Source organism: Pan troglodytes, chromosome 22 (assembly GCF_028858775.2).
Source record: "Pan troglodytes isolate AG18354 chromosome 22, NHGRI_mPanTro3-v2.0_pri, whole genome shotgun sequence".
In the NCBI taxonomy this organism is placed as follows: domain Eukaryota; kingdom Metazoa; phylum Chordata; class Mammalia; order Primates; family Hominidae; genus Pan; species Pan troglodytes.
The window spans coordinates 44,796,304-44,818,379 of record NC_072420.2 but is presented as its reverse complement, the minus strand read 5'-3'; the positions used below and the strand labels follow the sequence as shown (position 1 = coordinate 44,818,379).

Sequence of the window (22,076 nt, the reverse complement as noted above, 5' to 3'; positions counted from 1 at the left end):
CGTGGTCCTGAGCCGCAGGGACATGGTGGCTGGTCTGCAACAGGCTTCCCATCCCGTGGACATGTGGACACTCCAGAGCCCTGGAATTTCAGCAACATCAGCCAACGGCCACAGGGACAACCACAGTAAAGCCAGCCTGCCGGGAGAAAAGTAACAGACTGAGCTAAAATCACCTCTGGAACTTCCTGTCTACCTGGACACCTGTCTACAGGGCCTGAGAGAGGAACTGACACTTTCTCCTCCAGCAGAGCCATGTCAGGAAGGAGCCTCTCCGGCAAAGGCTGCCCAGGCCCACCCGGACTCCACTCAGAGCCTGAGCCCTCGGTTCCCGTGAAGCTCTGAGGGCAGGTTGGCAGCCACAACACTGGGCCAGGACCCAAGATGGGGCAGGCCAGTCCCTCCACCAAGGGCCCAGAACCTCTATGCAAATGCAGGCCATGCCTGTGTGCAGCCAGGGGCCCCTGGGAGAATGCAGTGAGGAAGGGCAGGTGGATGTGCTTGGACTGAGACAGAAAGCTCCAGGGTGACGCTTGCCATGAGCGTGGGCACGACCCTCCTCCTCTTCCTCCTCCTCCTCCTCCTCTTCCTCCTCCTCCTCCTCTTCCTCCTCCTCCTCCTCCTCCTCTTCCTCCTCCTCCTCCTCCTCTTTCTCCTCCTCCTCCTCCTCTTCCTCCTCCTCCTCTTCCTCCTCCTCCTCTTCCTCCTCCTCCTCCTCCTCTTCCTCCTCCTCCTCTTCCTCCTCCTCCTCTTCCTCCTCCTCCTCCTCCTCTTCCTCCTCCTCCTCCTCTTTCTCCTCCTCCTCCTCCTCTTCCTCCTCCTCCTCTTCCTCCTCCTCCTCCTCTTCCTCCTCCTCCTCCTCCTCTTCCTCCTCCTCCTCCTCTTCCTCCTCCTCCTCCTGTTCCTCCTCCTCCTCTTCCTCCTCCTCCTCCTCTTCCTCCTCCTCCTCCTCCTTCTCCTCCTCCTCCTCTTCCTCCTCCTCCTCCTTCTCCTCCTCCTCCTCCTCTTCCTCCTCCTCCTCCTCCTCCTCTTCCTCCTCCTCCTCCTCCTCCTCTTCCTCCTCCTCCTCTTCCTCCTCCTCCTCTTCCTCCTCCTCTTCCTCCTCCTCCTCCTCCTCCTCCTCCTCCTCCTCCTCCTCTTCCTCCTCCTCTTCCTCCTCCTCCTCTTCCTCCTCCTCTTCCTCCTCCTCCTCCTCCTCCTCCTCCTCTTCCTCCTCCTCCTCTTCCTCCTCCTCCTCCTCCTCTTCCTCCTCCTCCTCCTCTTCCTCCTCCTCCTCCTCCTCCTCTTCCTCCTCCTCCTCCTCCTCCTCCTCTTCCTCCTCCTCCTCCTCCTCCTCCTCTTCCTCCTCCTCCTCTTCCTCCTCCTCCTCCTCCTCTTCCTCCTCCTCCTCCTCTTCCTCCTCCTCCTCCTCCTCCTCTTCCTCCTCCTCCTCCTCCTCTTCCTCCTCCTCCTCCTCCTCTTCCTCCTCCTCCTCCTCCTCTTCCTCCTCCTCCTCCTCCTCTTCCTCCTCCTCCTCCTCTTCCTCCTCCTCCTCCTCTTCCTCCTCCTCCTCCTCTTCCTCCTCCTCCTCCTCCTCTTCCTCCTCCTCTTCCTCCTCCTCCTCCTCCTCCTCCTCCTCTTCCTCCTCCTCCTCCTCCTCTTCCTCCTCCTCCTCCTCTTCCTCCTCCTCCTCCTCTTCCTCCTCCTCCTCTTTCTTTTCCTTCTCTTCCAGGCACTTCCCCTGCAGCTGCAGTGGGAGGTGTTTCCAGATGCTGGAATGTGCTCCTGGGGCAGCAGCTCCCTGCCTGCTGGAGTCTCCTGGGCTCCTCTGCTGGGCTGTGCACACAGCACTGATCTTAGGGCACAGCCGGTGGGGAGGCCACACAGGGGAATCCTCCTGTGGCACTGGGGATAAAGGTCCTGTCTTCCAGCCGGGGGCAACTCCATTCCGTGTGGCCTAAGGCAAAACTTGGAATCCATGTTGACTGATTTTTGAGATGGTGTTTTGCAAACAGTAAAGGGATAGGCAAAGTTCTTGTTGTAAGCCACTCAGGCACCCTCCTGACAGAACCCTGGGGATTCCGGAGGTAAAAGCTGTAAGGTTGGGAGTGGACCCTGGAGCCCACTCCCCCGACCCCCGACCCTCAATGAGGTTCTTTAGAAGACTGTGCCCTGGGGCTGCCCACACAGCCAGGCACTCTAGGGCCTGGGAAGACACTGCTCTCCCGTGCATGTTGGGGACACAGGCTTTCATCCTCAGCAGTTGTGCAGGTCAGGTGGGGACTCAGGGAAGGCAGCCGGGCTGGGTGAGAGCTTAGACAGAGACAATGACCAGCCACAAGATGCAGTTAAACAAATACACAAACCTGCTTTCCAGTGGTTTACAATGGATTCTGAACAGCCCGGGGCCCCAGAACAGCTAGATTCCTCACTCCTCTCCACTCTCAGGCCAACCTGTGGTCTCACTTTATAAAAAAGAGATTGGGCTGGTTTACTCAGCCAAGAAACACTGAAGAGATGGTACCTAAAACCAAGGGCTTTGGATCATCTGTCTGGCCCAGGGCGTCCCACCTCCCCACCTCTGACAGGACTTCCCACCTCCCTGCCTCTGACTTCAGTTGGGAAGAGGATGGTGGCGGGAGATGGAGGATGAGGCCCTTCTCATCCGCTTGGCCAAGGCTGTTCTGCTCTGCGGTTTGTGGGTTTGACACTCGTGGCCTTGAAAGCAAGCCTCCCGGCCCAGCCTCCATCTTCCTGACAGTAGTGCTGCCTGTGAGTATTTGCATGGCACGGCAAAGTCACAGCTCAGCGGACACTCCTGATAACACTCTTACCATGCACAGGGGAGGGCGAGAACACTGCCCTTCCGGAGACCAGGAAACTCCCCGAAGCCTCGGGGTGATTGACCTGCCCCTGCCACGCCCCTAATAGCTCCATCTTCTCACTCCACCTTCCTGCCTCTTTCTGAGTCTTGGTTCCAGGTGCCTTCCTGCCCTGGGTGAGTGAAGCCACCAGTACACACCCAGTCACGTTAGAACTGCCCAGTTCCATCCCAGGCCAGTGTAAACCAAAAATAAAACCCGAAGTCCCCAGCCAACTGAAGTGACCCCCGCTTGGCCATGTCCACCCCAGAGAAGCCTGAAAAACCTCCTCCTGGGTGGTCGCACAGGCCTCGTTATGTCACCGAGCAGCTCAGCTTCGAACTGTGTTTTAACACGGCCTTTCTTTCCTCCTTTCTCCCCAGTCTCAAGACATGGCTTTGAGCAAACTAAAGATGTGCTTCCTTTCATCTTGAAATCCAGCCTGGGAGCGAGCTGTGAGCCCACTGCCTTCCCTCTCCCACCTGCAGCTCCCGAGCCCTGTGCACATTTGTTTATCTGGATGCTTGCTGAGTGCACACCATGCTCACCTGTCTGGCCATCTATTTCCTAGAAGCTTTGGGGGCCAGATCCTGGGACGAACCAGGCATCTCCAGAATTCCTTCCCCAGCAGGCGGGTTACTTCGAGGCCAGAGCTCACTCCTGGCTAAAGACTCACTGCAAGATTGACTGTGATTGATTTCTAATCTGGGGGTGACCCGCGATGGCGCAGCCCCTTCACCAGATGTGTTTGTGGTGGAAGTTATCCAAGTGACACGGCACCAAAACCTGTGATCGGTGGCAAATCCGTACAGGTCTGCGGCAGCCGCAATTCTCACCTCCTCAGAAGAAAGAATTCGACCGAGGGGCAGAAGGCAGAAGAAGAGACCGAGACAAGTTTTAGAGCAGGAGTGACATTTACTAAAAAGCTTTAGAGCAGGAACGAAAGGAAGGAAAGGACGCTTGGAAGGGGGCCGAGCGGGTGACTTGAAGGGCAGGTGTGTGGTTTGACCTTCGACTTGGGGTTTTATATGTTGGCACGCTTCCGGAGTCTGGCCTGCCTTCTCCTCTGATTCTTCCCTTGGGGTGGGCTGTCCACATGTGCAGCGGCTGCCAGCCCTCGGGAGGAGCACGCGCTGTGTGTTTACTGGAGTTGCACGCCTGCTTGCCTGAGGTGTTGTTCCCTTACCTGTCAAATGTCCCTAGGAGGCCATAGACCAGTTGCACTCCACAATTTTGCCTTTTAATACACATGCTTGAGCCCACTCACCCAATGCCTGAGGTCTTATGGGGAAGGATTTTTCTGTCTGTTGGGAGGCTGCCTTTCCCTGGCGTTGGCTGTGACCAATTATTATTTTAGAGAGACAGTTAACAGCCACCCGACCAACACTGATGATCGCCTGACATTCCTGGTTGGGAGGGCCCTCTCCTGCCCTGCTCATGTCTGACCAGCTGCCTACTGTAACAGATGGAACAATAACTCAAGAGAAGCCATCAGAGCAGGTCACCTGGCACCTCCTAGCCCCTGCCTCTCCTGCATTCCAGACCCCCTCTACGCGTCCCTCTACAAATTGAAGAGTGGCCATTTTTGGAAAGGATTCCGGCCAATCTCCCCCTTGATAGCATGAGAATAAAGCTCATGCTCTTTCTTTTTTCTTTCTTTTCTTTTTTTTTTGAGACGGAGTCTTGCTCTGTCACCCCGGCTGGAGTGCAGTGGTGCCATCTCAGCTCACTGCAAGCTCCGCCTCCCGGGTTCACGCCATTCTTCTGCCTCAGCCTCCCGAGTAGCTGGGACTACAGGGGCCTGCCACCAGGCCCAGCTAATTTTTTGTATTTTTAGTAGAGACGGGGTTTCACCGTGTTAGCCAGGATGGTGTCGATCTCCTGATACCGTGATCTGCCCGCCTTGGCCTCCCAAAGTGCTGGGATTACAGGTGTGAGCCACCGCGCCCGGCAGCTCACTCTCTTTCTATCACACCCCACTCTTGTCATCGTGGCTTCTTTTTAAGCGGTGAGCAGCCAGACCTTTGCTGGTTACAGCCACAACCCTCCCTTTCAGAGTTGAAGCACAGCTGGCCAGCCCTGACATTAAAATCAGGATCCTAAGATGGATGGAACACACTCTGTGTGGCAATAAGACACCAAATTCCAGCCTGACTCTGGTATAGCATCACATGACAGATAGCAGACTCTGAAGGAAATGAGAATATTTTGCCTTAAAATATATTTCTTTGACATATTTTGAAAGGATCCCACAGAACCATCCTTTCTCAGAGAAACTAGCACCCGTAGAGAATCTCCATGAATGCAGCCAGGACTTCCCCTTCTAGTACTTTCCAGACCTAGGAGAGATTAACTGAGGGCCTGACACCTTTAAGGTCTGAAAAGGGACATCTATTCTCTCTGAGGGCTGCAATCTACAAGGCTTCATCTGCAAACCAAGGGCCTCGGCCCCCACACCCCTCTTCTTAATTCCAGCCTTCCTTCCAGCCGACTTCACCTCTGTAGACAAAGCTTCACGCTTTCAATCAACTGTCAACTAAAGAATCGCGGAACCAGCCGGTGCAGTGGCTCACGCCTGTAATCCTAACACTTTGGGAGGCCGAGGCGGGCGGATCACTTGAGGTCAGGAGGTCAAGACCAGCCTGGCCAACATGGTGAAACCCCGTCTCTACTAAAAATACAAAAATTCACCAGGCGTGGTGGTGGGCGCCTGTAATCCCAGCTACTTGGGAGGCTGAAGCACGAGAATCACTTGAACCCAGGAGGCAGAGGTTGCAGTGAGCCGAGATCGCACCACTGCACTCCAGCCTGGGCGACAGAGCGAGACACAGTCTCAAAAAAAAAAAAAAAAAAAAAAAGAATCGTGGAACCTACCTATGACCTGTAAACCCGGCTCCAAGATCTCCTGCCTTTCAGGCCAAATCAGTGTGCACCTTCCACATTCTGGTTTATGTCTTGGCCTGTAACTTGTGTCTTCCTGAAATGAGTAAAACCAAACTGTAACCCGGCCGCCTCGGGGCCACTCACTCAGGCTGTAACCTGGCCGCCTCGGGGCCACTCAGTCAAGCTGTAACCCGGCCGCCTCGGGGCCACTCGCTCAAGGCTTCCTGGGTTTGCGTTCTCTCCAGGCCACAGTCACATGTACAGGCTCAGAATAAACCTCCGTAAAATATTCTAGAGTCTGTTTTTTCCCATTAACAGCAGTTACGGAAGGGTTGTTTTACCACAAAGGGATCCCAATCCAGACCCCAAGACGGTACTTGGACCTCCTTCCAGAAAGAATTTGGGACGATTTTATAAAGTGAAAGCAAGTTTATTAAGAAAGTAAAGGAATAAAAAAAATGGCCACTCCATAGGCAGAGCAGAAGTATGGGCTGCTGGTTGGCTATTTTTACGGTTATTTATTGATTATATGCTAAACAAGGGGTAAATTATTCATGAGCTTTCCGGGAAAGGGGTGGGCAATTCCTGAAACTGAGGGTTCCTCCTTTATTTGTTTTTTGTTTATTTATTTTTTGAGACAGGTCTCACTTTGTCACCCAGGCTGGAGTGCAGCGGTGTGATCTCGGCTCATTGCAACCTCCGAATCCTGGGTTCAAAAGATTCTCATGTCTCAGCCTCCCAAGTAGTTGGGATTACAGATGTGCACAACCACACCTGGTTAATTTTTGTATTTTTAGTAGAGATAGGGTTTTTGCCATGTTGACCAGGCTGGTCTCCAAACTCCTGGTCTCAAGTGACCTGCCCATCTCAGCCTCTCAAAGTGTTGGGATTACAGGCGTGAGCCACTGCATCTGGCCATCCTCCCCTTTTTAGACAATATAGGGTAACTTCCTGATGTTGCCATGGCATTTATAAACTGTCGTGGTGCTGGTGAGAGTGTCTCTTAGCATGCTAATACATTATAATCAGCGTATAAAGAGCAGCCACATGGTGAAACCCTGTCTCTACTAAAATACAAAAAATTAGTCAGGCATGGAGGCGTGTGCCTGTAATCCCAGCTACTCGGGAGGCTGAGGCAGGGGAATTGCTAGAACCCAGGAGGCGGAGGTTGCAGTGAGCTGATATCACACCACTGCACTCCAGCCTGGGTGACAGAGCAAGACTAGGTCTCAAAAAAAAAAAAAAAGGCAAGGTGTGGTGACTCACGCCTGTAATCTCAGCACTTTGGGAGGCCGAGGCGGGTGGATCACGAGGTCAGGAGATCAAGACCATCCTGACTAAGACAGTGAAACCCCGTCTCTACTAAAAATACAAAAAATTAGCCGGGCGTGGTGGCGGGTGCCTGTAGTCCCAGCTACTCGGGAGGCTGAGGCAGGAGAATGGTGTGAACCCGGGAGGCGAAGCTTGCAGTGAGCCGAGATCACGCCACTCCACTCCAGCCTGGGCGACAGAGCAAGTCTCCGTCTCAATGTTAAAAAAAAAAAAAAGGAGCAGTGAGGACGACCAGAGGTCACTCCTGTCACCATCTTGGTTTTGGTGGGTTTTACCCAGCTTCTTTACCACAACCTGCTTTATTAGCGAGATCTTTGTGACCCGTACCTTGTGCCGACCTCCTGTCTCATCCTGTGACTTAGAATGCCTGACACCCTGGGAATACAGCCCAGTAGGTCTCAGCCTCATTCTACCCAGTGCCTATTTAAGATGGAGTCACTCTGGTTCAAATACTTCTGACAGTGGGGTGGGACCCAGGTACATCTAACATGCAGCCAGCTTATACTCACTCAGAAGAACCATTGTGCTGTGCAAATGGCAGGCCAAAGGAAGTGACCAACAGTGACCTCACGGGAGCAGTCTTATGGCGACAGACAGGGTCCCACCGTGATTTTACTGAAAGGAGCCAGAGGCCCAGGGGGATGGGATGGTCTGGCCAGGGGTTGTGATCCATGGCAATAGCCACGTTGGCCACGACCAGAATGGGTGAGGGGAGACAATCTGGGAAGCCAGGGAGGAAAACGCGGGGTATGCTCACCCCTGGGGCCAACGCTGCACTTGCTGGAGCATGAGGGTCTTCCCCAGGCCTCACCTTGGTGCAGCCCTGCCCAGGGCCCCAGGTGTGGAAACCATTACTAAATATTCAAGAATTTTGCAGCTAGTTGAGAACTAGCTGGAAGCTTACAAATGGCCACAGCAGGAGTACGGAGCATTTACACGACAGAAACTGTGAACTCTAAAATCAGGGCTGCGCTTGGGGTGTGTTTTGTTTGGAGCACCTGCTTAGCCGCACCCACCACTCCTTGCTCTCCCATGGCCAGCCCTGAGCCCACAACCTTCTCCAAATTATTTATTTATTTATTTATTTATTTATTTATTTATTTATTTATTGAGACGGAGTCTCACTCTGTCACCCAGGCTGAAGTGCACTGGCGTGATCTTGGCTCACAGCAACCTCCGCCTCATGGGTTCAAGTAATTCACCTGCCTCAGCCTCCCGAGTAGCTGGGACTACAGAGGCATGCCACCACGCCCAGCTAATTTTTGTATTTTTGGTAGAGACAGGATTTCACTATGTTGGCCAGGCTGGTCTTGAATTCCTGACCTCAGGTGATCCGCCTGCCTTGGCCTCCCAAAGTGCTGGGATTACAGGTGTGAGCCACCACGCCCAGCCCAAAGTATTTATTTATCTGGATTTTTGCATTTCCTGTTGAGAAGTTCCACGCTGACAAATGCTGTTTTGTCCAAAAAATCCTCAGGACAAATTGGCCAAGGGCATTTTCCTTAAATAACAATCCTTTATGTGGGGCCCATGGTTTATCTGCAAAATCCATGAATGAATTGTCAGTGTCTTTCTTAGTGACTGTTGGCCTTTTCCAAAGGCCCCACCCACCCTGGACACAGACCCCCATGTCAGCCTCAGCTTCCCCGAGCAGCTGGCCTCACTCCCGGGCTGTCCCCAGGGAAGCCCCCAGAGAGGTGTGTTATATTTTCAAGAAAAGGCCCTCAGCTCCTGAACATGTAACTTTTCTGAATTCAATGACAGTGACTCCTTTTGATAAAGGGAATTTCCGTTCGTTTGTTTTAAAAAAAATTTTTTTAACGGTCTCTATTTTTAACACTCTCAGCTGAAGCCCCAAGGTTGGCTTCATGAGGCCCAGGGTCCAGGACGTCTCCTTTCCCATGAAACTGTTCTGCTGAAGCACCTGGGGGGTGAGGGGGCTTCGTATTCATTCATTCATCCCACATTCACTCACTCATTCATTCATCCCATAGTCACTCATTCATTCTTCCCACATTCACTCATTCATTCATCCCACATTCACTCATTCATTCATCCCACATTCACTCACTCATTCATTCATCCCACATTCGCCCACTCATTCCTTCATCTCACATTCACTCATTCCTTCATCTCACATTCACTCATTCCTTCATCTCACATTCACTCATTCCTTCAACACCCATTCCCTCATTCATCACACATTCAGTCACTCGTTCATTCAGCCCACATTCACTCACTCATTCATTCATCCCACATTCACTCACTCATTCATCCAAAATTCACTCATTCATTCATTCATCCCACGTTCACCCACCCACTCATCCATTCATCTCACATTCACTCACTCACTCTTTCGGCCCACATTCACTCACTCATTCATCCCACATTCACTCAGCCCACATTCACTTACTCACACATTCATCACACATTCACTCACTCATTCGTCCCACCTTCACTCAGCCCACATTCTCTCACTCACACATTCATCACACATTCACTAGCTCATTCATTCATCCCATATTCACTCACTCCACTCATCCCACATTCACTCACTCATCCATCCCACATTCACTCACTCACTCTTTCGGCCCACATTCACTCATTCATTCATCCCACATTCACTCAGCCCACATTCTCTCACTCACACATTCATCACACATTCACTAGCTCATTCATTCATCCCATATTCACTCACTTTTCACTCATCCCACATTCATTCACAGGCATCCATCCATTCATTCCACATTCATGTGTCCCTGACAGATGTCAGGTGTCAGGTGGTGGGACCTGTTCCAGGAATTGGAGACAGAGGGCAAGCCATGCAGAAGGCAGGCAAACCAGACAGTGTTGGAGTGACCTGGGCTCTGGGAGAGAATCAAACAGGGGACTTATCAAACTGTGAGTGTTAGGGAGGCTTCTGAGGAGGTGATATTTGTCAAACCTATGACCTTGTGTCCTGTATCCTTCCATCCATTCATCCATCCCTCCCTCCCTCCTTCCCTTCATCTATCCATCCATCCCTCCATCCACCCATCCCTCATCTCTCCATCCATCCATCCTTCCCTCCTGTCCATCCCTCCCTCCCTCCCTCCATCCCTCCATCCATCCATCCCTCCCTCCCATCCACCCCCTCCCTCCCTCCATCCCTCCCTCCCTACCTCCATCCATCCATCCATTCCTCCCTCCCTCCATCCTTCTATCCCTCCATCCTTCCCTTCCATCCATCCATTCCTCCATCCCTCCATCCATCCATCCATCCCTCCCTCCCATCCACCCCTTCCCTCCCTCCATCCCTCCCTCCCTACCTCCCTCCATCCATCCATCCCTCCCTCCCTACCTCCATCCATCCATCCCTCCATCCATCCATCCATTCCTCCCTCCCTACCTCCATCCATCCATCCCTCCATCCATCCATCCATTCCTCCCTCCCTACCTCCATCCATCCATCCCTCCACCCACCCATTCCTCCCTCCCTCCATCCTTCTATCCCTCCATCCTTCCCTTCCATCCATCCTTCTATCCCTCCATCCTTCCCTTCCATCCATCCATTCCTCCATCCCTCCATCCATCCCTCCCTCCTTTCTTCCCTCCCGTCCATCCTTCCCTACCTCTTGTCCATCCCTCCCTCTCTCCCTCCCTCCATTCATCCATTCCTCCCTCCCTTCATCCATCCATCCCTCCTCCTTCCATCCTTCCATCTATCCATCCCTCCCACCCACCCATCCCTCCCTCCCCTCCATCCCTCCCTCCCTCCGTCATCCCTCCCTCCATCCCTCCATCCCTCCATTCCTTTATCCCTCCCTCCTTCCCTCCATTCATCCAGCCAGCCAGCCAACCATCCATCCTTTTGTTTGCTCCTGTCCTGGGTGCCGGGAATGTGTGGCCTGCAGTATTCACACCCCCTGCTGTGGCACCATGCCTAGCTGGAGAGACAGACACATGTAAGTCACCAGTCATCTCCCCAAGGGGTGGGCCTGGGGCTGACGGAGAAACCCAGAATGTTCTTCCACAGTGGGTGGGGAATGCCAGCTGAGCAGGGGACTCAAGAGAGAGGTTGGGGGAGCAGGGCCTCTCCATGCAGAAATCTTACCCATGGTGGGTAGGAACTTCCAAAGGTGAAGGAGAGTGGGCTTTTCTTCAGGTTGATGGATTACTTTTTAAAATCATAACATAAGTCAGGCATGGTGGCTCATGCCTGTAGTCCCAGCTACTCAGGAGGCAGAGGCAGGAGGATCACTTGAGCCCAGGAGTTTGAGACCAGCCTGAGCAATATAGCAAGACATGTCTTTAAAATAAAATAAAATAATAACATCAAGTTGTCCCTCGGTATCCTTTGAGGATTGGTCCCAGGACCCCTGCGGATACTGAAGTCCCCAGAATAAAATGGCGCAGTGTCTGCCTAGCACCTGTGCCCACCCTCCCGCACATCTTCCTGCAACCCGCAAACCATTGCTAGATCACTTATCAGACCTAACACGACGCAATGCTCTGTCAATAGCTATACTGTATTTTTTATTTGTGTTCTTTTTTATTGCTGTATTGTTCTTTTTTTTTCTTTTTCTTTTTCAAATATTTTGCATCTGGCTTGGTTGCCTCCAGGGATGTGGAACCCTCGGGTCTGGAGGGACAGCTGGTCTCTCAATTGGTGAAAATATTCCCTTAACCTGGAGAATGCTTTTGCCACTTTTGCTCGATCTGCTCCTGGATACGGTCTGTGTCATTTTGCCCGGATCCTGGGCCCGCTCCCAAGGAGGGCTCCCCCAGCTGCAGGGGTGAGGGCCTGTGCTGTGTGGGCACATGGCTCATCTGCCAGCGATCCATGATTGTTCCCTGGGGCTCTGCCACCCCCAGCTGACTCCTCTACACAGCTCCTGATGCCTTGGGCAGGCCGTGTTGGGGGCGTGTATCCCAGAAAGGCATTGTGTGGGGTGCTGGTATCGCTAGGGGCCTGGGGTCCCCGGTCCCCTCTGTGACTTTCATGAGCAGAATGGAGGTACCCAGTCTCTCCTCATGTCACCACACCCCGCTATCAGGAAGGGACAGGGTCTCAGGTTCCTAGTGTTCCCAGGACCTGCCTGCCGGAGGGCTGCAGCTGAACTGCTGTTAGCGTGGGTGGCTCTGAATCAATGGCCCATTTTTCTGTGCAGTGTGTTGGGGGCAGCCTGAGCCTCTCACTCAGGTTGAACAGGAGCTTGGGGAACCCTCTTCCAGACCCTGAAGGGGTCCTGCTCTGTGTCCTGACCAACACTCATAGGGTCTGCTCTGTGGTCCTGACCTCACTCAGGCCCTGCTCTATAGCAAAGAAACAAGCTAGACCTTTCTCCTTTGATGTGGAGACGGGAAAAAACAAGTTTTAGAATAACATGCCCAGAATGACCCCAACTAGGAACAATCGACTGTAGGACTGGGAGGATTTGAACATGTGCAAGCAAAAGGAGGCACCAGAGGGCTGTTCAGATGGATAACTGTGGAGGTGGGCATCCGTGCGGGTGGGCATCCGTGCAGGTGGGCATTCACGCAGGTAGGCCTTTGTACAGGTGGGCATCCGTGCAGGTGGGCATCTGTGCAGGTGGGTATTCGTGCATGTGGAATTCATGCAGGTGGACATTTTTGCAGGTGGGCATTTGTGTAGGTGGGCATCTGTGCAGGTGGGCATTTGTGCCAGTGGACATGGGTGCAGGTGGGCATTTGTGCCAGTGGACATGGGTGCAGGTGGGCATTTGTGCCAGTGGACATGGGTGCAGGTGGGCATTTGTGCCAGTGGACATGGGTGCGGGTGGGCATTTGTGCCAGTGGACATGGGTGCGGGTGGGCATTTGTGCCAGTGGACATGGGTGCGGGTGGGCATTTGTGCCAGTGGACATGGGTGCAGGTGGGCTTTCAGGCAAGTGGGTATTCATGCAGGTAGGCATCTGTGCAGGTGGATATCAGTGCGGATGGGCATTTGTGCATGTGGACATCTGTACAGGTGGACATTGGTACAAGTGGGCACTCATGCAGGTGGGCACTCCTCATGCAGGTGGGCATTTGTGCAGGTGGACATCCATTAGCTGTCACCCTTATACCCACCATCCACATCCTGAGGATCCAGGGCCTCCTTCCTTGCAATATGTCCCCCACTGTCACCTCAACAGGTAAGGCAGGTCCTTACCACCTGCCTCTGCCTGCCCTCCAGGTCAGCCTCCCAAGGTTGGGCCTTCTTCTTGCCTCAGACTCACTTGCTTTCCAGCAATATGGCTATGTTATGGGCCCACATCCAAAATCCACACAGCCCACACCACCTGCAGGACAAGGGCAGCCAGTTAAGCTTGTACAGTCAGTCAGGGCTCACTGCTCCCTCCCTGGCTGGCCCTCCCTTGCCCTCTGAGAGGCCCTTTTCTTACCCACCCAGGTGTCCATCCACCTGCCCTGGGGTCCCCTCCCCTCCTGTACCCTTGCAGCTCCCATGAGCCTCAGCCCCCTCCAAGCCCGTCTCCCCAGCAAAACCTTCCCTGAGACTCTAGCCCTTCCCTTTCTGCTGTGATAAGATCTTACCACATCTGCAGAAGATTTAGTGTCTCCCGGCCCTGAGGCCCCGATGAATCACCCAGGCCTGGGTTCTTCCTGCGGACGGAAGACACTGACGGAGGCTGCGGGGCCCGCTTCCCTGAGAACTTGCACATTGACATCCTCCTCCTTGGTGGCTCCTTCCAACCACAACAAACATGCAGGCCGAGAAGGACAGGCAGGATGGCGATGTGGGGGCAGGGAGGGCTGAGAGTAGCTGCCCCCAGGGAGGGAGAGGGCCAGAGAGAGTGACCGGAGGGACACAGACATGGACACGTCCCCACCATCGCCGGGGCTGGAAAGGAACAACCCAAAATGTCTCTGGACTTTGTCGAGTGTCCCCTGGGGTTTCAAATGGCCTGGGGTGAGAAGCTCTGGTCCAGGCAAAGTTGTGTCCCTGGACAATGACTGTGTCCAAATCGTACCCCCCGCCCGGGGTCTGAGTCATCCAGTCGTGCCACGGTGGTGGCTCTTCTGCATGTGGACCAGAGACACCTGTTTTCCCTGATGCCCAAGACAGTGTTAGTGATGAACAAATGAATGAACAAACGCTGCAGAGGGGAGGCCTCCCTCAGCCTGGGGCTGCTTGCCCACCTTCCCCGTGTGTCCTCCTGCCCCCAGCCCTGGAGGGAGCCCACAGTCTCACTTCGGAAAACCCCTCCAGAAAGCCCGGGACAGAGCAGGTGTGTGGTTCAGCTCGAGGAGGAAACCGGAAGCGGCCATGAACCCACGCCTGGGCAGCCACCTGGAAACGCGGTCAGATGTGACCTCTTCACAGACTCGGGGGTGCTGGGCTCTGAGCAGAAGCGGCTGGGTGGTCCTCCTGGGTGCCTCAGGGGCCCGGGGAGCATGGGTCAGGGCGAGTGGCTGCTCCCTGGCCTCAGGTTATCTGGGTGCCCGGTGAGTGAGGCATGGCAGGTGATACCGGACCCCACCCGCCGCGTACACCTCTGGAATAGCGATTGCCATGATTGATGTCAGTAGCCCGGGCTGGGAGCCTGCAGGTGGGTGTGAGGGGGTAGAAGGAGCTGGTGTGAGAGGAAGTAGGGCAAGCGGGGGCTGGGAACTGGTTTGGGAACGACCGCAGCCTGGTCATCAGGACCCACAGGGCCTGGACAGGGGCTGGAGCTGACCGCTGGCTGACCGGCTTTGCTGCAGCCACGTTCCTGCAGGGGACACAGACCCACCCACATTAGAAAAGTGACCCCTGCACCCCCAGTCAGCCTCCCGGAACGGCTGTCACCACTGTTTCCTGATTCGCTGGTGCATGTCTCCCCCACGGGGCACACATGCGTGGCCTTAGGCCTGAACAGAGCTGCTCACAGCACCCACTTCCCTTTCGGTTTTAAAGCTGCTGTGCCCGGGGGAGGGAAGCCTTCCCCCAATGGGTGTTCTTATTTATTTTCTTAATCACAGGTAATCAGAACTGCGAAGATGATTGGGTCACAGCCAGGAGACTGATTTTGTATCCAGAAGTTTCTGTTTCACAATCGCTAAACTACTCATGCTCAAAGATTAGTGTCAACAAGAAATAAACAGACTCTGATACAGATATAAAATGAACGCGCGTTCAAGATTTCCTTCAACTCATTGTCAGCGCAGAAACTGGTAAGATGTGCCAGCCAGGTCAAAGGAGAAGTGACAAAGGCACCTGTGTACGCGGAGTAAAGGGATACAGGTACGCTTCACACACGAGGACTGGCTCTCCCACTGACGGGCGGGCGGTGGGAACTCGTGGGCAGCCGCAGGCAGAGCCCATCTGCATGCTGTCCAGGCAGTCCAGACTGTCCAGGCTGCTGCAACAGAGGACCACAGGCGGGGCCTAGAAACCACAGATGTTTGTCCTCGCACATTTCTGGAGGCCAGAGTCCAGCATCAAGGCGTCGGCAGGACTGGCTCCTTCTGGGAACTCGGAGAGAATCCGGTCCAGCCTCAGCCCCTTCTGGCACAGCCGGCAGCCCTGGTGTCCCCCGATCAAGGCCGCGGTGCTCCAGTCTCCGACTCCGTCCTCCTGTGGTTTGCCTCTGCGGACCCCAAATCTCCCTCTCGTTCCTTCCACACGGGTGCTGGCGTCGGATTCAGGGTCCATCCGCATAACCCAGGATGGCCTCGCCTCAAGGGCCTTAATTTGTCTGGGCACGGTGACTCACGCCTGCAGTCCCAGCACTTTGGGAGGCCAAGGCAGGCAAGTTGCCTGAGGTCAGGAGTTTAAGACCAGCCTGGCCAGCATAGTGAAACCCCATCTCTACTAAAAATACAAAAATTAGCTGGGTGTGGTGGCGGGTGCCTGTAATCCCAGCTACTTGGGAGGCTGAGGCAGGAGAATTGCTTGAACCCAGGAGGCAGAGGTTGCAGTGAGCCAAGATCGTGCCACTGCACTCCAGCCTGGGCAACAAGAGTGAGACTCCGCCTAAAAAAAAAAAAACAAAAAACAAAACAAAAAAACAAAAAAAAAAGCCTTAATCTAATGACGCATCTACAAACACCCTATTTCCAAATAAGCTCAACCCCATAGGCATGAGGGTCGGGACTTACACATAGCTTTTGGGGGCCACTGTCAACCCACTACACGTGGCTATAAGCAAGAGTTATCTGCATTGCTCTCTGTTATCTGTAATGTACAGATTGGAAAATCGCTCAAAGGCAGTGCGAGGCTAAAATCAGAAAACCCAGAAGGGGGATGGCTCCCACTGCAGGCACCCAGTCCTCCTTCAGGCTCGGCTGCGTGTTCCAGACATGCTCACACTCACTTCTCAGGGTCGTTCCAAGGCTCCCAGAATGGCCGCTGTGTTTTTTTGTTTTTTTTGTTTTTTTTTTTTTGAGATGGAGTCTTGGTCTGTCGCCCAGGCTGGAGTGCAGTGGCACGGTCTCGGCTCACTGCAACCTCCACCCCTGCAGGTTTAAGCAATTCTCTGCCTCAGCCTCCGGAGTAGCTGGGATTACAGGCGCAGGCCACCATGCCCGGCTAATTTTTTTGTATTTTTAGTAGAGACAGGGTTTCACCATCTTGGCCAGGCTGGTCTTGAACTCCTGACCTCGTGATCCACCCGCCTTGGCCTCCCAAAGTGCTGGGATTACAGGCGTGAGCCGCCTGGCCCGCTGTATCTTTTTACGCCCACCCGTCCCTGGGGGCTGCAGGCACAGGCCCTGGGGGCCTGGTCGGTGCTGTTTGGGCAGGGGGAATCCTGGACCTGGAAAGGGGAGGGGTCTGGAGCACAGAGGAGCCAGGTGAGGGAGGCCTCCAGGTGCAGGCAGGGTGGAGCCTGGGACGGAGTGATGCCAAGAGCCCGCTCCACTCCGCCAGCACCCAACAGCTCTTCCCGTTCTCTCCCAGGCCTCCTGCCTTCCCTCTTCCCTGGTCTTCCCTTCAACACTAAGACTGCAGGCATCACCCCCACCCTAAGAGCCCAAGCAACCACCGACGCCCCGTCCCCTTCCCCTCCCCCATCCCCTCCCCCCTCCCCCTCGGTCCCTTTTTCCCATGGGTGCTGGAGCTTGCAGGGCACCTGTACCCGTGGCTCCCTCTCCAAATGCTCCCCTAACACACGCCCTTCTCACTTCCATCGGGCTCTGCTCAGAGAGACCTACCAATGTCCAGCACCCATGGCTGCAATACTGCGTGAGCTGAGACCCCCCTGCAGCCATCCCCATCTGCACCACAGGTACTCAGCAGACAATGGCTGCAGGTGGGCGAGGGCACCCTCACCATCCACCTCAAGTGCAGACCTGCCAGCCTCACGCTCAGCCCTTGGGCCTGGCTGGGGAAGTGTCTAGGGCACAGATCCTGGCACAGGGCAGGCCCCTCCTCCACCTTTCACAGATGGCAGATGAATGAGGAGGAGGGGAAGGAGGGAGTGAGCAGCCCATTGCCAGAAGCCCGTGGGAAATAGGGATCCTGGGGGAGATCCTGGCTCACGGAGATTAGAGGGGCGGGGCCACCAAGGAAGGGTGTGGGGCTGGAGGCAGCTGCTGCTCATGGAAGGCAGCCGGATGGAGGTAGCGGGGTCAGGCAGAACAGGCCTGAAGAGAGGGGCATAGGGTAGGGACACCAAAGGAAGAGGCAGCGGTTGCCCTGGCCAGGGCCCACAGCAGGTGCGGGCATGGCTCTGGGCTGGCTCACATGGCCCCCCGACACCCTCCCTGCAGAGCCCCCGCCCACAGCTGCTCCACAGGGGGTGCCAGTGGGTGTCAACCCCCGGCAGCGGGGACACCAGGCCTCCACTGAGCTGATATGGGGGGTGCAGGGGCAGCCCTGGAGTCCCAGCGGGCTGTGCCCTCTGTCCTGGCCTCATCCCTGTGAAACTGCCTTTGCAAAAATTGTAACAGCCATTATTCCGGAGGTCACACAATTTGCAACTTCCCCAATTACTCCTGAGGATGAATCACTATTGTAGACGCTAAGATCGGCCTTTTGAGGTGTCTTTGCAGGTTTTCGCGTTTCCGACAATGATGGCTCCACCTGGATTTGGACGCACCAACCCCCCTGCCCGCCACAAACGGGTCCTGTGGCCCCACCCAGAAGCAGACTCCCTGGCCTGCCAAACTATCCTTGAAAAACCCGAGCCTGAGAATTTTGGGGGAGATTGATTTGAGTAATAACTCCGTCTCTTGGGGGAGATTGATTTGAGTAATAACTCCATCTCCCACATGGCATGGCCAGCCTGGTGTCTATTAAACTCTTTATAGCAATGCCTTGGGCCCAGTGAAGAGGTTTTGTCTGTGCAGGGGCAGGAAGAGCCCATCAGGCGGTTACACCTGGAGGCCCAGCCCTGAGCCTCCCGCCTTCTCCAGCGTCTGCAGAAGCTGACCCAGAGCCTCTGCTTCGGGATTCCTGGGCTGTGGTCAGGGTGGGTCTGGGGACTCCCGTGCTGCGGGGCTCCTGGTCTGCTCCCCAGAGGCTGTGGGCAGAGGCTGAGACCTCTGAAGAAATCCTAGGGATTTTCAGGAAACCAGTGCATGTTTTCTCTTCTCTAACCATGCACAGGGGACACAGAAAGCCCCAAAGATCGGGGCCACTGCAATTCGTTTTCCAGAGAAGGACGCTCCGAGTTTGCACTCTGACCGCACTGATGGGGCTCTGTTCCTCCGGTGTCCATGGCTCCCAGCAAAGCAGACCAGCACCGCCCCCACGCACACCTAGGCCCAGCCCAGCCCCAACACCGGCTGCCGAGCTCACCATGATGAGGGCTAATGGCTCTGGGCATCGGCCTGCAAGCATTTACTGAGCACCTACTGTATGCTCAGTGCCCACAGGCCGAGAGGCAACGAAGACAAAGTCTCTGTCCTTAGTTCAGGGAAGCCACTCCCAGGCAGGGTTCTAGGAAAGAAAGAGCCCCGGGCTGCATCTGCACTTCTCTGAGCTCCAACAGGATGTGGTTGCATCATCTCCTGGAGGAACGGATTTGCCTTGAAACGCAGGAGGCAGAGCGGGCCTGGGAGAAGGAGGTTGTTTCCACGCCTTCCTGGGGGAGAGGCTGGTGCAGCCGTGAGAGTCAACCGGGAGCTCGGAGGAGGAGCAGACAGGACGTGGGAGAGCTCGGGAGAGACCCAGGCTGGGCGTCTTGCAGCTCAGACCCTTGGCCACCCAAGCAGCGTAGCCGGCATCACAGCCCACGGCGTGAGGCCACCAAGACAGACAGAGGAGGTGAAGGGGACCCGGACTGGGCCAGCCACACGTGGAGGTCGTGGAGGAAGCAGGCATCTATGCGGAATCTCGGCCGCCCAGTCTGCCTTGTCCACAGAGAGGTGCCTGTCCGCTGCTTCGAGCGTGTGCCGACGTCTCCCGAATGTGTCCGCTTTCTCTTCTTCCTTGGGATTTCCTAACGTCTGACAATCCCAGCTTGCGTTGGCCCCCTGTGCTGTGGCCCCACGACGTTTTGTCCAGCTTGATCAGAGCAGAAAGGGGACCTGGTGGGCAGCCCAAGGGGCAGGAAACTTCCGGGTGGATTCCAGCACAGCCCCAGCCCTGCCGGGGTCTTCATGCCAAACCCCTGGTCGGCCAGGCTTGAAACTGGGCTGTGGAGCCACAGTCCTGGCCTACAGGTAGGTGCTTAAGTCACTCAGGCCACTATGACACAATTCCACAGCCTGGGCAGCCTACATAACAGACATGTACCTCTCACAGTTCCAGAGGCTGGACGTCCACAGTGAGACCCTGTCTCTAAAAAATAAATAAATAAAAAATAAACAAAAGGCCAGGAAAAACGTAAGGTAGTATCAAAAATGTAATGTGTCAATCTCTTTTCATGACAGGCTACAACTGAAAACACCAGTCATATTACCAAGGCTGTGACCGAAATCGTGTCTCTGAGAATGTGCCTCAAGCGTTCCAAGCCTGGCCGGCCGCGCTGGCTCACGCCTATCATCCCAGCACTTTGGGAGGCCGAGGTGGGAAGATCACCTGGTGTCAGGAGTTTGAGACCAGCCTGGCCAACATGGTGAAACCCCATCTCTACTAAAAATACTAAAATTAGCTGGGCGTGGCGACAGCCGCCTGTAATCCCAGCTACCTGGGAGGCTGAGACAGGAGAACCACTTGAACCCGGGAAGCAGAGGTTGAAGTGAGCCAACATCGCGCCATTGCACTCCAGCCTGGGCAACAAGATCAAAACTCCGTCCCCCGTCCAAATAAAAAGAAAGTTCCCAGCCTTACAGCGAGAGTAAATAAAAACTGTCACCATCTGGCAGGCCCAGGAACCTCAGGGCTATCGGTCAAATCTAAAGCCTGCCTTGGTTTGGCTTCTTAGCCTCAAGAGGCCATTAAATCTGAGATTCCCATCTGATCAACATAGGGAGAAAAGGTTATGTTTCTAAAGAAAAGCTGTAGGCCTGGGTGCAGTGGCTCACGCCTGTAATCCCAACACTTTGGGAGGCTGAGGTAGGAGGATCACTTGAGCCCAGGAGTTCGAGACCAGCCTGGGCAAAATAGAGAGACCCTTATCTCTATACTTTTTGAAAAAGGAAAAGAAAAGCTATAATACATCTGTTAGGAGATTGTAGCTCTGGGCATTGTATTTGAGCTCTTATATCTACCTACAGACTAGACTAGATCCTAAATTCTTCTAGATTCCTTCAGTCAAAATTTCTTCCATGGAATTACTAAAAATAAAAACTGCTCTGTTCCTAAATCCCTATAAACTGAAACTAGATGAATTTTAAGGAACAAGTCTCATATCTGACATATGGGCCCCACAGGAGTTCATCAAACCATCCAATGCCATAACCACAGACATTTCACCTGCAAACCAGGCGGAGAAGCTGGCGTTTTCACACTGTAGCCAGGGCTTCCAGTTCATCGGGACCAGATTCTGTATCAGAGATGCCCTCCCTCTTACCGTCTACCTGCTCATGCCACAGGATCATGGTCATTTAGTTGATTCAAACTGGTGATCTTAAGCCTAGGTTTGTAGCTCAAAACTGTTATGCAAACTGGGATTTTCATATTACTATTAATGTTACTTTGTATTTTCCCTTTTTAAACTTTGTGCCTGTTACTTGTTAAATTTCTGCAGATGTACACCTCCTAACTGAACAATGCTGGACCGGCTCTTTGAGATGATAGCAAAGACTATGAAACAAATACAACTGAAATTAATAATGGACTCCAGGTAGACTCAGCCTGAGAGACATTCCTTTCAAATCTCTCTTGTTCAAATGTGGCTAAAGGTTTTGCCACTGACTTCTAGCTGCTAATCACTTCCCTCCACTGTGGGACAAGACCAGCAACCCCAGGACACCACATCCCAGCACCAACAAGAGACAATCAAAACCTAACAATAGAATAATTGATCAGTGATTCTTTCAAACAAAGACCTTGGTAAAAAGGAAAATGAGAAAGTTATCAGAATTAAAATGGAGTCACTTCTGTTAAAAAAAAAAAAAAAAAAAGCCTCTGACAAATAGGCTGGGCGCAGTGGCTCACGCCTGTAATACCAGCGCTTTGGGAGGCCAAGGTGGGTGGATCATGAGGTCAGGAGTTTGAGACCAGCCTGGCCAATATGGTGAAACACCGTATCTACTAAAAATACAAAAATTAGCCGGGCATGGTGGCACCTGTAGTCCTGGCTACTCGGGCGGCTGGGGCAGAAGAGTCGCTTGAATCTGGGAGGCAGAGGATGCAATGAGCTGAGATCATGCCACTGCACTCCAGCCCGGGCGACATATACTCTGACAAATAGAGCTGGGGGAGGCCATAAAGGGAGGGTTCTCCTGCATGAATCACTGATAGCAAGAGCTATTGATACGGCTCCAGTGACTGGAGGAACATCACGGTCCTTGGTCCTCCGCCGATTTAGATAAAACGACATGGACACACGTGGAGTGGTTTTAAGGAGCAAAAAGTTTAATAGGCAAGGAAGAAGGAAGAAAGAATAAAACAGCTCCCCTATACAGAGACGCAGTGGGGCTCGGAGCAAAGAGGCCCCGCATGCCGCAGAAGGGCATTCCACCATAGCGGGAGGCTGGAGGAGGCGGTGT

At 54.0% G+C, this 22,076-nt stretch overlaps 1 long non-coding RNA gene across 3 annotated transcripts; it reads left to right on the top strand.

Annotated features, from left to right (window-relative positions):
- The first annotated feature begins 14,467 nt into the window (after positions 1-14,467).
- LOC134809226 (uncharacterized) lies at positions 14,468-21,206 on the top strand. 3 transcript variants are annotated; one of them, XR_010154412.1, is made up of 5 exons: positions 14,468-14,605; positions 15,018-15,279; positions 19,854-19,988; positions 20,796-21,002; positions 21,113-21,206. It is a non-coding gene; the product is annotated as an uncharacterized LOC134809226 (long non-coding RNA). The 3 variants fall into 3 exon arrangements; XR_010154413.1 differs by lacking the exons at positions 14,468-14,605; positions 15,018-15,279 and adding an exon at positions 18,306-19,643; XR_010154414.1 differs by lacking the exons at positions 19,854-19,988; positions 20,796-21,002; positions 21,113-21,206 and adding an exon at positions 18,586-19,793.
- Positions 21,207-22,076: the final 870 nt, after the last annotated feature.